The sequence below is a fragment of the Bufo gargarizans genome, chromosome 8 (genome assembly GCF_014858855.1).
Source record: "Bufo gargarizans isolate SCDJY-AF-19 chromosome 8, ASM1485885v1, whole genome shotgun sequence".
NCBI classification, from domain to species: Eukaryota; Metazoa; Chordata; class Amphibia; order Anura; family Bufonidae; genus Bufo; species Bufo gargarizans.
Window position 1 is genome coordinate 180,897,102 of NC_058087.1, and position 14,961 is coordinate 180,912,062.

The 14,961-nt window shown below is 45.8% G+C and overlaps 1 protein-coding gene across 1 annotated transcript in view; it reads right to left on the reverse strand.

Moving 5' to 3' along the window:
- The window catches only part of SYNGR3 (synaptogyrin 3), a 130,877-nt gene that overhangs the window by 78,460 nt on the left and 37,456 nt on the right, over positions 1 to 14,961 (reverse strand). The window lies entirely within an intron of this gene.

Genomic DNA, 14,961 nt, shown 5'->3' on the forward strand with positions numbered 1-14,961 from the left:
GCAGTTATGTTCAGCTATGGCGGATCCGGTGATCTCCGGCAGGCTGTTACTCTGCCAAATCCGTTAAATGCAGATGTGAATACCAGGAATAGATGTCAAACTTTTTGTCAAAATTGGGATTCAAACAATTCAATGTGGCAACACTGCAGACACAGCAGCACACTTTATTGCATGCTGCGAACAACATGCTCTAGGCCAGAGTGCTCCCTGCAGGACGTGCCGTCAGCTGCCGGGGGATTTTGGAGAAGATATTGTTATCCCAAAGGGTTTTTTTTTTTTTTTTTTTTTTGTGACACTACCCCCACAGGACAAAATAAACCAAACTGTAATATGGCTTCCGAATGTTTGCTTCGGCCTGCCTAGCTGCAATGCATGGGTTGGGATGATGGTATCATGTGCTCCAAATCCCCTGTTACCTACTGTGTTATATACTTTATCCTGTGTAAGAAGGTACAAGGAATCATCGTAGATGATAGATACGTGTCACAGAGGTTCCTGGCCTCGGTGGAGTAAGAGCCGGTTTTTATGTGTCAGCAACAGTTGCTGTTTGACACTTGGTACTTAGTATGGCTGTAATAGCTGATCCGGGACGGCTCTTACTGGGAGTAGTCAAAGTGCTGGGTGGGTGACTACTCCCTGCGTTCCAGGCCGGGTTTTGCCAGGCATAAACCAGCCAGCACTGCCAGGTGGAGAGGATTACCTCCGTCTGACAGTGGAGCTCAGGAGGTCTGTGTGCTGTGATCTGAGGCCTGTGCTGGGCTGGAGAGCGGAGACCCGTGTGTCGGGAACAGGCCGCCTAAGGACTGTATTTGAACTTTGAGGCAGAACTGCCACCAAGGTGACTTTTGTTTTATTTACTTGCCATTGGGTGTGAAGTAACACCAACACTGCAAAAGTGACGTTTTGTTTTTAGCACCATGTGTGAATAAACACTGAAGTTTGAATTAAAAACTTATCCTAACTACCAGAGCGAATCCCCACAATTGGTAGAGGATTCGGGCATGAGCAGTGAGGCTGGAGTGAACGCCAAAATATTTTTTGGTTTGCATTTTTGGGCACGGTTGTATGTCATACATAAAACCAGCAGTATTACAACCCGTGTCCCACGACAAAATGGAGGCTGTTGTGAAGGCCCTCGTGGAGGCTAATCTGTAGCAGCTGGAGACAAACCTGCAGCAACGGGAGGCTAATAAGCAGCAGCAGCAGGAGACCAACCAGTTGCTGCTACAACACCACGTGATGGCTTTGCAGACAGCAGGAGCAACCCCGAGCGTCCAGGATGCCTGGAAGGCAGTCTGTGCGGCAATTCCTAAGATGACACCCACAGACGACATCGAAACCTACCTGCCGATGTACGAGAAAGTGGCCACAAGGGAGAAGCTACCCCGAGTTCAGCAGGATATGTTGTATCGGGTAAACCAGCAACGGGGTGAACCCATTGAACAGTTAGTGGTGCCCCAGGCTTATCGCAAACTCGTGTTAGCCTACCAACATGTTCTCGGGGGTCATCTGGGAATGCAGAAAACACAGGGCCGGATGCTACAACGGTTTTACTGGCCCAGTGTGTTTAGGGAGGTGGACGAATTCTGTGGGTTTTGCCTGCCAGGCAACTAGCCCCCCAGCACATTTTCCATAGTCCCTTGGTACCTCTCCCGATCATCGAGGTACCATTTGAGCGTATCGCTATGGACCTCATAGGCCCAGTACCGAAGTCCGGTAGAGGACACCAACACATCTTGGTTGTCCTAGACTACGCCACTCGGTACCACTGCGATATACATTGGCTAAACTGATGACTAAGGAGCTAATGGAAATGTTCTCCCGAGTAGGACTACCTAAAGAGGTTTAGACCGATCAGGGGACCCTTATTATGTCCAAGGTGATGAGGGAGCTCTGTAAGTTGCTCCACATAAAACAGCTACGGATGTCCGTTTACCATCCGCAAACAGACGGTCTGGTAGAACGGTTTAACCAAACATTAAAATATATGTTGAAAAGGTAGTGTCTAAAGATGGGAAGGACTGGGACCTCCTTCTGCCCTATCTCATGGTCGCAGTGCGAGAGGCACCCCAGGCCTCTACTGGGTTCTCGCCCTTTGAACTGCTATATAGCAGACACCCTCACGGTCTCTTGGATGTGGCCAAAGAGGTGTGGGAACAACAACCCACTCCACATAAAAGTGTCATTGAGTACGTTACCCAGATGCAAGATCGGATGGAGACAGTGTTGCCTCTTGTTAGGGAGCATATGGAGGCTGCTTAGCGAGCCCAGAGTCGGGTCTATAATCGGCAGGCCCGGGTTCGGATCTATAACCTGGGTAATCGGGTTTTGGTTCTGGTGCCGACCATGGACAGTAAATTCCTGGCTAGGTGGCAGGAGCTCTACAAGGTACTCGAGAAAATTGGAGATATGAACTACAAGGTACACCAGCCAGGGCGGCGAAAGCCGATGCAGGTTTACCATGTGAATTTACTCAAACCGTGGAAAGATAGGGAGACCTCTACGGAAGACAGCCCGCGGCCGGGTTTTCTAGGGGAAGAGGTACCGGCCCTTCTGTCTGATGTAAGGGAAGCGGTTGCCGCTGTAAAAGTTGCTGACAGCCTCTCCTCTAAACAGGCTCAGGAGGCCAGGGAGTTCATTAGTCAGAACACGGATGTGTTCTCTGATCTCCCCGGACGCACTTCCATAATCCAGCATGACACTGTCACCGGGCCTCAGGAAAAAGTCAGATGAAAGCCATACCGGGTACCCGAGGGTCGGCGACAAGCCATATCGGAGGAAGTGCAGTTAATGCTGCAACTAGACGTCATTGAGGAGTCAAAAAGTGAATGGGCCAGTCCTATAGTCATAATACCCAAGTCGGACAGGACGTTACGGTTCTGTAACGATTTTCGTAAACTGAACGAGATTTCCAAATTCGATGCGTATCCCATGCCCCGGGTAGATGAGCTCATCAAGAGGTTAGGACAAGCCCGATATTTTTCTGTTTTGGACCTCACGAAAGGGTACTGGCAGGTGCCCTTAACAGAGGATGCCAAAGAGAAAACTGCCTTCATCACGCCTGAAGGGCTGTATCAGTACAAGGTGCTACCCTTTGGTCTGCATGGCGCCCCCGCCACTTGTCAACGGCTTATGGACATTGTGCTGCGTCCACATCATCAGTACGCTTCGGCTTACCTGGACGATATTGTCATCCACAGCACCGACTGGGAAAGTCACCTACCCAAAGTGCAGGCCGTAGTGGACTCCCTTCGAAAGGCTGACCTAACCGCTAACCCACAAAAATGTGCGACAGGGTTAGAGGAGACTAAGTACCTGAGGTATGTCATTGGGCGCGGAGTCATCAAACCCCCAAGTGAACAAAATAGAGGCGATACGGAATTGGCCTCGACCTGTCACCTCTATGCAAGTAAAGTCATTTCTGGGAATGATGGGCTATTATATGAGGTGTGTCCTCCACTTTGCTACGGTGGCCGCCCCATTGACAGGGCTCTGAAGGGACACAAGTCAGTGATGGTTCGCTGGGAAGAGGCTTTCTCCGCCTTGAAGTCGGGCCCTGTGCGGGTCCCCGGTTTTGGTGACGTCCAACTTCAAAAGGGAGTTTATAGTACAGACCGATTCCTCCGAAGTAGGCCTCGATGCTGTACTGTCTCAGGAAGTCATCGGGGAGGAGCATCCCGTTGTCTTCCTCAGCCGTAAGCTCACCCCAGCCGAGACCCAGTACAGTATAGTGGAGAGAGCCTGGCTACCAAGTGGGCACTCGAGTCTCTCCGCTACTATTTATTGGGGAGAACATTTCGCCTGGTGACCGACCGCTCCGCTCTCAAGTGGATGAGCCAGGCCAAGGACAGAAATGCCCGGGTCACCCGATGGTTTCTCTCCCTACAAACTTTAAAGGGGTTATCTGAGTTATATATATTTCTTACAATGTGCCTTATAACATACCACATAATACTTTTGTAATGTAGTGTTTTCAGCGATATCATCAGGTTTCTTCAGCGCTGCTGTGGGTCACGTGACCCCCGACGTCATCCACCAGGCTCCTGTGGTGACGTTTCGTGTACAGACTTATCCCTGCCGGAGGAAGTGGCCCTGCTCTGTACACCAGACGTCAGAGCCTGGGCGCCCGCCCCCTCTCTCTGTATCTTGCTGCCGGCCAGGCTCCTGTGAAGTATCGTACATGTGCCACCCCTACCATGTCAAAACAACAGTGGTCCTGTCAGATACTGCTTGGATGGTCGAACCCAAAAACCACCCCGTCCATACACCTAACAGTAAAAAAGATGGCCGCCAGCTTACTACTCCAGTATGCTTTAGCTTCCACCACCCCAACCTCCGTGTAAGCCCGCAATGGAGCACGAATAGAGCTTTTTTGGAGGGGACCTCATGCCCCAAGGGCGTCTGTTCAGGCTGTAACTCTTTTACATGTGTCAGCGCCTCCCGCGCTGTGGTAGTAGCCGCATCTGTGTGCTCTCCGCGCGTGTACTGAAGTGCGAGAGTCCCGGTACTCACACATACAAATCACCGAGCTAGACTGAGGATGACGGGTCAAGGAGCCTTGAGCTGATATTTAGGGAAGCCCCCTGTGCATATAGAGGTGGATGGAGTCAGGATGCCCGGAGAGCCTTCTTCCTCACCTCCGTACTCCATGCCCCCCAGACACCCAAAAGTAAATATATCTCCAAATATATGTTCATATTAGAATATATATATTTATTTACACACACTATATACTCCTGTCCTGTATACTGCTGGATATACATATACTCCTGTCCTGTCTGTACTGCTGTATGTACATGTACAGTGGCGGAAATAATTATTTGACCCCTCACTGATTTTGTAAGTTTGTCCAATGACAAAGAAATGAAAAGTCTCAGAACAGTATCATTTCAATGGTAGGTTTATTGTAACAGTGGCAGATAGCACATCAAAAGGAAAATCGAAAAAATTACTTTAAATAAAAGATAGCAACTGATTTGCATTTCATTGAGTGAAATAAGTATTTGAACCCTCTAACAAAAAAAGACTTAATACTTGGTGGAAAAACCCTTGTTTGCAAGCACAGAGGTCAAACGTTTCTTGTAATTGATGACCAAGTTTGCGCACATTTTAGGAGGAATGTTGGTCCACTCCTCTTTGCAGATCATCTCTAAATCCCTAAGGTTTCGAGGCTGTCTCTGTGCAACTCTGAGCTTGAGCTCCCTCCATAGGTTTTCGATTGGATTAAGGTCCGGAGACTGACTAGGCCACTCCATGACCTTAATGTGCTTCTTCTTGAGCCACTCCTTTGTTGCCTTTGCTGTATGTTTTGGGTCATTGTCGTGCTGGAACACCCATCCACGACCCATTTTCAGTTTCCTGGCAGAGGGAAGGAGGTTGTCGCTCAGGATTTCACGATACATGGCTCCGTCCATTTTCCCGTTTATGCGAATAAGTTGTCCTGTGCCCTTAGCAGAAAAACACCCCCAAAGCAAAATGTTTCCACCCCCATGCTTGACGGTGGGGACGGTGTTTTGGGGGTCATAGGCAGCATTTTTCTTCCTCCAAACACAGCGAGTTGAGTTAATGCCAAAGAGCTCTATTTTGGTCTCATCAGACCACAGCACCTTCTCCCAGTCACTCTCTGAATCATTCAGGTGTTCATTGGCAAACTTCAGACGGGCCTGCACATGTGCCTTCCTGAGCAGGGGGACCTTGCGAGCCCTGCAGGATTTTAATCCATTGCGGTGTAATGTGTTTCCAATGGTTTTCTTGGTGACTGTGGTCCCTGCTAATTTGAGGTCATTAACTAACTCCTCCCGTGTAGTTCTAGGATGCTTTTTCACCTTTCTCAGAACCATTGACACCCCACGAGGTGAGATCTTGCGTGGAGCCCCAGAGCGAGGTCGATTGATGGTCATTTTGTGCTCCTTCCATTTTCGAACAATCGCACCAACAGTTGTCACCTTCTCTCCCAGCTTCTTGCTAATGGTTTTGTAGCCCATTCCAGCCTTGTGCAGGTCTACAATTTTGTCTCTGACATCCTTGGACAGCTCTTTGGTCTTTCCCATGTTGGAGAGTTTGGAGTCTGCTTGATTGATTGATTCTGTGGACAGGTGTCTTTTATACAGGTGACTAGTTAAGACAGGTGTCCTTAATGAGGGTGACTAATTGAGTAGAAGTGTCTAACCACTCTGTGGGAGCCAGAACTCTTAATGGTTGGTAGGGGTTCAAATACTTATTTCACTCAATGAAATGCAAATCAGTTGCTATCTTTTATTTAAAGTTATTTTTTCGATTTTCCTTTTGATGTGCTATCTGCCACTGTTACAATAAACCTACCATTGAAATGATACTGTTCTGAGACTTTTCATTTCTTTGTCATTGGACAAACTTACAAAATCAGTGAGGGGTCAAATAATTATTTCCGCCACTGTATCTCTAGAGATATACAGGACAGGTGTGTGTGTGTATATATATATATATATATATATATATATACACACACACACACATATATACATACATACAGCAGTATACAGGAGAATATATATATATATACTCCCTTTCTGTATATTGCTGGAGATTTTATATATATATATATATATATATATATATATATATATATATATACACACACACTATATACTCCTGTCCTGTATACTTCTGGAGATATATATACACGTACAGAAGTATAGAGGACAGGAGTCTATAGTATACAGTCGTGGCCAAAAGTTTTGAGAATTACATAAATATTGGAAAAGTTGCTGCTTAAGTTTTTATAATAGCAATTTGCATATACTCCAGAATGTTATGAAGAGTGATCAGATGAATTGCATAGTCCTTCTTTGCCATGAAAATTAACTTAATCCCCAAAAAACCTTTCCACTGCATTTCATTGCTGTCATTAAAGGACCTGCTGAGATCATTTCAGTAATCGTCTTGTTATCTCAGGTGAGAATGTTGACGAGCACAAGGCTGGAGATCATTATGTCAGGCTGATTGGGTTAAAATGGCAGACTTGACCTGGTAAATGGAGGGTGATGCTTGAAATCATTGTTCTTCCATTGTTAACCATGGTGACCTGCAAAGAAACGCGTGCAGCCATCATTGTGTTGCATAAAAAAGGCTTCAAGAGCGCACTTAATTAAAATGGTAAGCTTCCCGAAGTTACTTTATCCACTTCAAACAATCCAGTTACTTCTAAAGCACAAAGACACCACGAGGATCCAGAGAGCGTTTCATCGCTTCTTGTGGAAAACTAAAAGGCCCCGCATTGCTTATGCGAAACTGACAATGTTAAAGGGGGAAGGAGGGCTGCAAATGCCAAATATTCGCCATTATAATCTAGCGGCATGTAAGGGACTGGGTGTGGGGGACTGGGCATTACTCTGCAACTAAGATAGAGCCGGTTTATGGAACTTAGAGGCTCTATTGCATACAAAACTAAGAGATATTCCCATGCCGATCAGACAGTGGAAGTCGATTAGGAAGATCTATAGCCTTCCCTACTATATATCACGCAGAATGCCATTGTGGTCGCTACCTGCGTTTCCACAGGGCAGAGATAATATTTTGTTCCAAGGCTGAAGGGCTAAAAGCATTACGAGACTTAGTGATTTATTGGAAACCAATGGCCGTCAACTGCTGTCTTGGGACCAGGTGAAGGGACTATATGATCTGACAGACGCAAACTATCTCCCTTTCCTGCAAATTAGGAGCTACTGCGAGGCACAGGCAGCCTCTTTGGGTGACCCGGAAAAGCTTGCGTGGTTCGCTGCTATACTGGGCAAGGATGGCTCGCACATGTCCCTCTCAGAACTGCACCAAAAGTTACACAACATACAGACGATAGGTGGTAAAGGAAGCCTTTAAGCCCTGGGAAAGAAAACTAAAAGATCAGAACATAGCTAAACAAATTAGGGAGGGTCTGGAATTAGTAAGACGAGCAGTTTACAACGAACAATGGAGAGAGACACAATTAAGGCTTATGTATAGGGCCACGTACGCCTTTAAGTTGTCTTATCAAGATGCTCCTGCCCATTACCTACGACATTGTCCCAAATGTGTCCTCCCGAAAGCTGGACTTCTTCATGCTTTGTGGGAATGTCCAAAGGTACAAGTGTTGTGGCAACGTGCTGTAGAAACAATACAGGAGATCTGGGGAGAGATAGTGGGGCTAACACCACAACAATGCATTTGTCATTACATACCGAAAAATCAAGAAGAGGAATGGGGGGCAATAGTGGCGAAGGGGGGAGTACATATACTATTGATGTTGGTGAAGAAAGCTCTTCTAAGACACTGGCTGGAAGCGGAAGTGCCATCATGGGTAGAAGTGTTGGGGACTGTGAGGAAGGTTCTGTACCTTGAAAGGTTGGAGGTAGAACAGGATAAGGAAGGATTATTCGAAAAATTCATCAAGAAGTGGAGGGACTTCATTGAGAAGCAATTGTCTAACTGTGAAACTCAGGAACTTATGGCCCCTTTCAAACTGACAAAATGGTATTTGGAAGCTCAACTAGCGAATAGATTAGGGAAGTTAGAAACCTAGGCAGATATAAATGAGATTTAGGGTTATGGTACGATATGACTAGTACTAATAAAGGAAAAAGAAAACGCACCGGCATAGTCCCAGATGAGTGTTCATGGGTTAGGGTATAATTGTGAGGGATGATTGGGGGGTAGGGTACAGGGAATAGGGCAGGGTTTGGGGTGAAAATGATCAAATTTGTGATTTGAGTACAATGTAAAGATATTTACTGGTTCGGATTGTAAGGTGATATTTTGTAACAAAATGACATTTATGTCTTATTGACCAGAGGTGTAATTCATGTAAATTCTCATTTCAATAAAGAGATTAATAAAAAAATAAAAATGGCTTCACAGGCAAGGATATTGTGGCTACTAAGATTGCACCTCAATCAACAATTTATAGGATCATCAAGAACTTCAAGGAAAGAGGTTCAATTCTTGTTAAGAAGGCTTCAGGGCGTCCAAGAAAGTCCAGCAAGCTCCAGGATCGTCTCCTAAAGAGGATTCAGCTGCGGGGTCGGAGTGCCACCAGTGCAGAGCTTGCTCAGGAATGGCAGCAGGCAGGTGTGAGCGCATCTGCACGCACAGTGAGGAGAAGACTTTGGGAAGATGGCCTGGTGTCAAGAAGGGCAGCAAAGAAGCCACTTCTCTACAAAAAAACATCAGGGACAGATTGATCTTCTGCAGAAAATATGGTGAATGGACTGCTGAGGACTGGGGCAAAGTCATATTCTCCGATGAAGCCTCTCTCCGATTGTTTGGGGCAACAGGAAAAAGGCTTGTCCGGAGAAGAAAAGGTGAGCGCTACCATCAGTCCTGTGTCATGCCAACAGTAAAGCATCCTGAGACCATTCATGTGTGGGGCTGCTTCTCATCCAAGGGAGTGGGCTCACTCACAATTTTGCCCAAAAACACAGCCATGAATAAAGAATGGCACCAAAACACCCTCCAACAGCAACTTCTTCCAACAATCCAACAACAGGTTGGTGAAGAACAATGCATTTTCCAGCACGATGGCGCACCGTGCCATAAGGCAAAAGTGATAACTAAGTGGCTCGGGGACCAAAACGTTGACATTTTGGGTCCATGGCCTGGAAACTCCCCAGATCTTAATCCCATTGAGAACTTGTGGTCCATCCTCAAGAGGCGGGTGGACAAACAAAAACCCACTAATTCTGACAAACTCCAAGAAGTGATTATAAAAGAATGGGTTGCTATCAGTCAGGAATTGGCCCAGAAGTTGATTGAGAGCATGCGCAGTCGGATTGCAGAGGTCCTGAAAAAGAAGGGCCAACACTGCAAATACTGACTCTGCATAAATGTCATGTAATTGTCGATAAAAGCCTTTGAAACGTATGAAGTGCGCGTAATTCTATTTCACTACATCACAGAAACAACTGAAACAAAGATCGAAAAGCAGTTTAGCAGCAAACTTTGTGAAAACTAATATTTGTCTCATTCTCAAAACTTTTGGCCACGACTGTATATATATATATCCAGCAGTATACAGGAAGGGGGTGGATATATATACACACACACTATATGCACCCATCTTGTATACTGCTCTATGTTTATATATCCAGCAGTATAAAGGACAGGTGTATATAGTGTGTATATATATATCATCATGTGTGAATAAACACTGGAGTTTGAATTACGAACTTGTATTTTGCCTCTGTACTGCGGCGGCCGCTTGTCCTACCTACCGGAGCGAATCCCCACACCTGGTATTTACATTGCAAATTTGGACATTTGTTTATAATAGTTCCCCCCCCCCCCATTTGGTTGTCACAGCCCCGCCCCTTCCTCAGATATCAGTGATTTATAAAATTGTGCCCTGACCTGTAGCGCTACGGCTGGGTTTACACGTTGCGGATGAATTTCTGTGAAACAGGGGCAACTCCGCATGTAAACTCGGTCCGAAGTTTAAAACAAATCACAAACTTTATTGATAAAATGGACATTGACAGTTTTTTTTGTTAATTATTTTATTATTACTCCATCATAGGAAGGAGACATGAGGTACGACGTGCCTGGGATGTCTCCATAAAAATGGCTGCCAGTAGATGACCGATACACTTGATGATGTCCGGCACAGTCCGGATCGCACTGTTCTCTTCTCCTGCAGTATTGAACCTATTAATGTTGTACGATTGTGAACTCCATCTGTCGTGTAATGTTGCACACCATGCGACCAGTTGGACCCGTGATCGAATGGCATTGTTTCAGCTGTTGTGGCAGTGAAGGGGTTAACGCCACGTTGTTACAAGCGCTCCTTCGGCTTCTCTTCCGGGGCAAGAACCAAATGTATGAAGTGCACGGGGCAAATAAAAAAACATATCACTTATATTACACGGCTGTGTTTTGTGTGTATAGTGAAGACCTGCAGTAATACCTGGCAGCCCACTAGGTGGCGCTGTGACCCATGCCTTGTAAGAGAATTGTACCCAATATGTAGCAGAGCTCAGTTTGTTATGCCAGTTTCCATAGGACTGCAGGTTTACAGAGGAAATGACAAATTTAGCTCTGCTACATCTGTATAAACTGTGCCCCCCTCTTCTATGATATCCTTATGTCCTATGGATTTAGTGAGATTAACCATTACCACTACTTACCAGACAGGAAAGAGTTGTTGTTTTTTTCCAGGACCAGTGCCACGCTTGTCCACTGGCTGGTTCTGGTATTGCAGCTCGTTGGCATTCATTGAAATCCAATCCCTTTAACCCTTGCCCTCCAACCACTTTATAGTCATGTGAATACTTTTTATTTTTTATTTAATTTTTTTTCTTCAAAAACTGTGCCACCCACTGGCTGGTTTTGGTATTGCAGCTCATCACCATTCACTTGAATACATCCTTTATTAGGACCACACAGTCAGGTGAAGAATATTATTCAGAAACGGCGCCACCCTTGTCCACTGGCTGGTTCTGGTAGTGCGGCTCATTGCCATTCACTTAAGGGGGGTATTCTGGTTGTTCGAAGTTATGCCCTATCCACAGTTTAGGGGATAAGTATTAGATCAGTGGGGGTCCTACCGCTGGGGTCCTGTACCCCTTGAAGCCCACTGAAATGAACAGAGTGGCCGATGGGCATGGGTGCGGCCGCTCCATTTATTTCTATGGGAGTTCTGGAGATAGCCGAGTACAGCGCTCCAAAATCTACGCAATTCCCATAGAAATGAATTGATTAGCTACGTGCAGCCGCTCCGGGTTTTTCGGGGGGGGGGGGGGTACGGGGCGCGTTCTCCCTACCGCTGGGACCCCCACAAGTCTAATAGTTATCCCCTATCCACGTCTAACAACCGGAATACCCCTTTAACCCCCACCTGCAGCCAGGTGAGCATCTCTTTCAGCCACAGTGCCATCCACAGGTTGTTTCTGGTATTGCATCTGATCCGCAATCCCTGGAATACAATCCACGTGACCCCCACCTGCCATTAGTAGTCGGGGGGAAGGGGGAGAATAATTCAGGCTGCACTCGTCTTCCATTTAATCTTCTCTTTTTAATATTTCATAATGTACAGAAAACAAGTTACATTTCCGACACGAGACGCTACTGAAAACGCACAATCACAGATTGTTCTTTCAGGAGATACGATATATACAGATAGCTGTAAACATGTCACACTTGTCCAGACACACACAGACCACACTGTAGAACTGACGCGTTTGTGAACCGTTTCCCAATACGGAAATGGCGATGCGTATGTGGCGACCGGCAAGCGCGAGTATAATAACTGTGCCGAGAAAAAAAAAAAAAAAACAGTGGCGAGGTTACTGATCCGGCCAGATTGTGACCTACCTGTGGCGGGGCATCGGGAGCTAGTGCCATCACTGAGACATGAGGCGCGATAAGCCGATCAAAATACGTCAGGGCAGGATGGGAGTTGTAGTTTTGCAAAAAAAATATTACAAGAAAAAATAATCCCAATGCTATAAAGATAAGACTTTAGTGCATTAGAATAGAGAGCTATGAAGTAAGTGAACCCCCTTAGGTCTGTTCTGTTCTTCCGCCCTTGTGGCAGCCATTTCTCCCCATCAATGAGGAGGGCAGGAGTAGTAGTCCCGCCACGACCTGTAGGCTATAAGGTCCCAAAGTGCACCTTAACATGAGAGGACGTCTCTGCTATAGAATTTGCATCAGGGCCCTGAAGATTAGGGGCGCGTTCACACGGCGGAAAAATTCATGTAGATTTTGGCACATTTTCCGCGCCGATATCTGCCTGCAGAGCGCCTCCCAATGGTTCTACTAGGAATTGCATGGATGTAGTTTTTATTTTTCTTGTCGTGGTCTCCAGGTGGAAACAGTGGCAGGTAGCTACTGAACGGGACTATTCCGTGTGCGAATCTGCGGCATAAGAAATTTTTGAAAGATTTTTTGGGAACTCGGCATAAAAAAAATAAAAATTTATCATCTGAACAAATCACCTGCAAATCTGCTCCCTGTGAATCTTACTTTGGGGACTGTCCCTTCCATAGATGCCGTAATAACCACAAAGACGGCCACTATGGCACATAAGCCCTTGGCTACCGTCATACCAGTTGTTAGGGAGGCAAATGCATAGCAACGGGATAATTATAATGGCCCACGATGATGACTACATTTTATCTGGGCATGTGCGTAACTACAGTGCACTGTGGAGATAGGGACAGACCTAGTAATGAAAGGGATTCCCTCAGAGACAGTGATTATAGTTAATATCCACTATGATTTCATAAATATATCTTTAATGCAAAATTGCAAATCCCCTACTTCCCTTCACACCTTGAGATGCGCATTCTGCATGCGTGCTGTCACCACTAGGGGGAGCCCACTGCCTGTGGATTTTGTACAGCTGGTACTGAACTCAATCTGGAAGCATTGCGCTCCCTCTAGTGGTGGCTGCAGGTAAAGGCTGTGAAATTTTCCATTTTGGGGATGTTCTCCTCTCTATGGTTGGAAGGTTTATTTGTGCTTCCAGATTCAGCTGTTTCTACAATGATACATTTAGCTAGAAAAGGCGACACCATGCACTGGACACACGTCATCCGACAGGCACAAAAACTGAATTTCAACAGACTGGTTATCATATTGAGGCTGTTAAAGGGGTTGTCTAATGTTTTTTTCCATAGAGACAGTGCCACCCTTGCCTATAGGCCATGTCTGGTATTGCAGCCTATTCATGTGGATACTGCATCACAGACACGGCCTATGGGCAAGAGCAGTGCTGTTTCTGGAAGAAAAAAAGCAGCCATGTTTTTCTAACCTCCTACAACCCCTTTAAAATGAATAACCGCATGGTGACAACATCCAGTGTTCCCTCTAAGAAGCTCTCCTTGAATAATATATTGCTAGCTATAGTTTGCTACATGTTTCCACAAGGCTGCATAGGACTACAAAGGGTCAATTTTTACCCCTAAACCCTGGGACAGCATGCTACTGGTGATATGGGTGCCTCTGCCAGCTTCCCGTTGCTTGGCAACATTACATTCATTAGTATAGACTGCTACATATTGTCTATATTATACTCCAGAGCTGCATTCTCAATTCTGCTGGTTGCCATTGGAAACAGTCAGCAAGCATGTCATCTGAAACTCCCCACCTTAACACCTGGGGGACAGTTTTTCCTGCGTCGGATTACCATATATTACCATATATCCCAGGAACTCTGGGAGATTTCAGCCTTGAAGTCAGGAGAATTGAGAATGCAGCTCTGGAGTCATTGGATCAATTTAGGAAAGCAATGGTTTCTTTCAACTACGTGCAAAGTCAAAACTGGTCACGAGATTGCGCCGTCGTGTTCCTTGCTAAAACATGGTTAGGGTTATGCAGAATACTTTTCTGGGCCACTTCCTAAAAAAATTGCGACCATTGTTTCGTGGGAGATTTCAGCATCTCATTCTGTCCAGCACTGTCCGGGTTATTGATTACAATTTCTACAATACATTTCACAGCCTGAAACACCAGTATCGGCAAACCGATGACATCATCGAGGTATGTGTCACGTTGTATAGCACGCCTCGATGATGTCAGCAGCTCCTAGAAATCTGACAGGTTGCCTGGGTTACATCATCTTTGGGTAATTTTGCCGTCAGCATACCGCCTCCCGTCCCACCAAGCTTGCAATCTGTCGCAAACAACCCGATATTTTTTCATTTTATTTTTGTCTTTTAATAATTTCATCCCCCTTTCGAAAAATGTCATTGATTTCTTCCCCAAAATTTTGCCACATGTCTCAATTCCTATATAATAATGGCATATTCCACTCTTCCCGCCGAGGGCGCCACATTGTCTTTCCTCACTTCTAGTGAAAGGGGTCGTCTGGTTTACAAAAATTATTTTTCAAATATCCATAGATAGGGTGGGGGTGCCCCGCTATTCAGAAACCTCATCTAGTAGCCAGAGAGGAGAGTGACTATATAAAACATCCCTCTGGAGGACCCACCATGTCCATTAAAGAGAAATGGG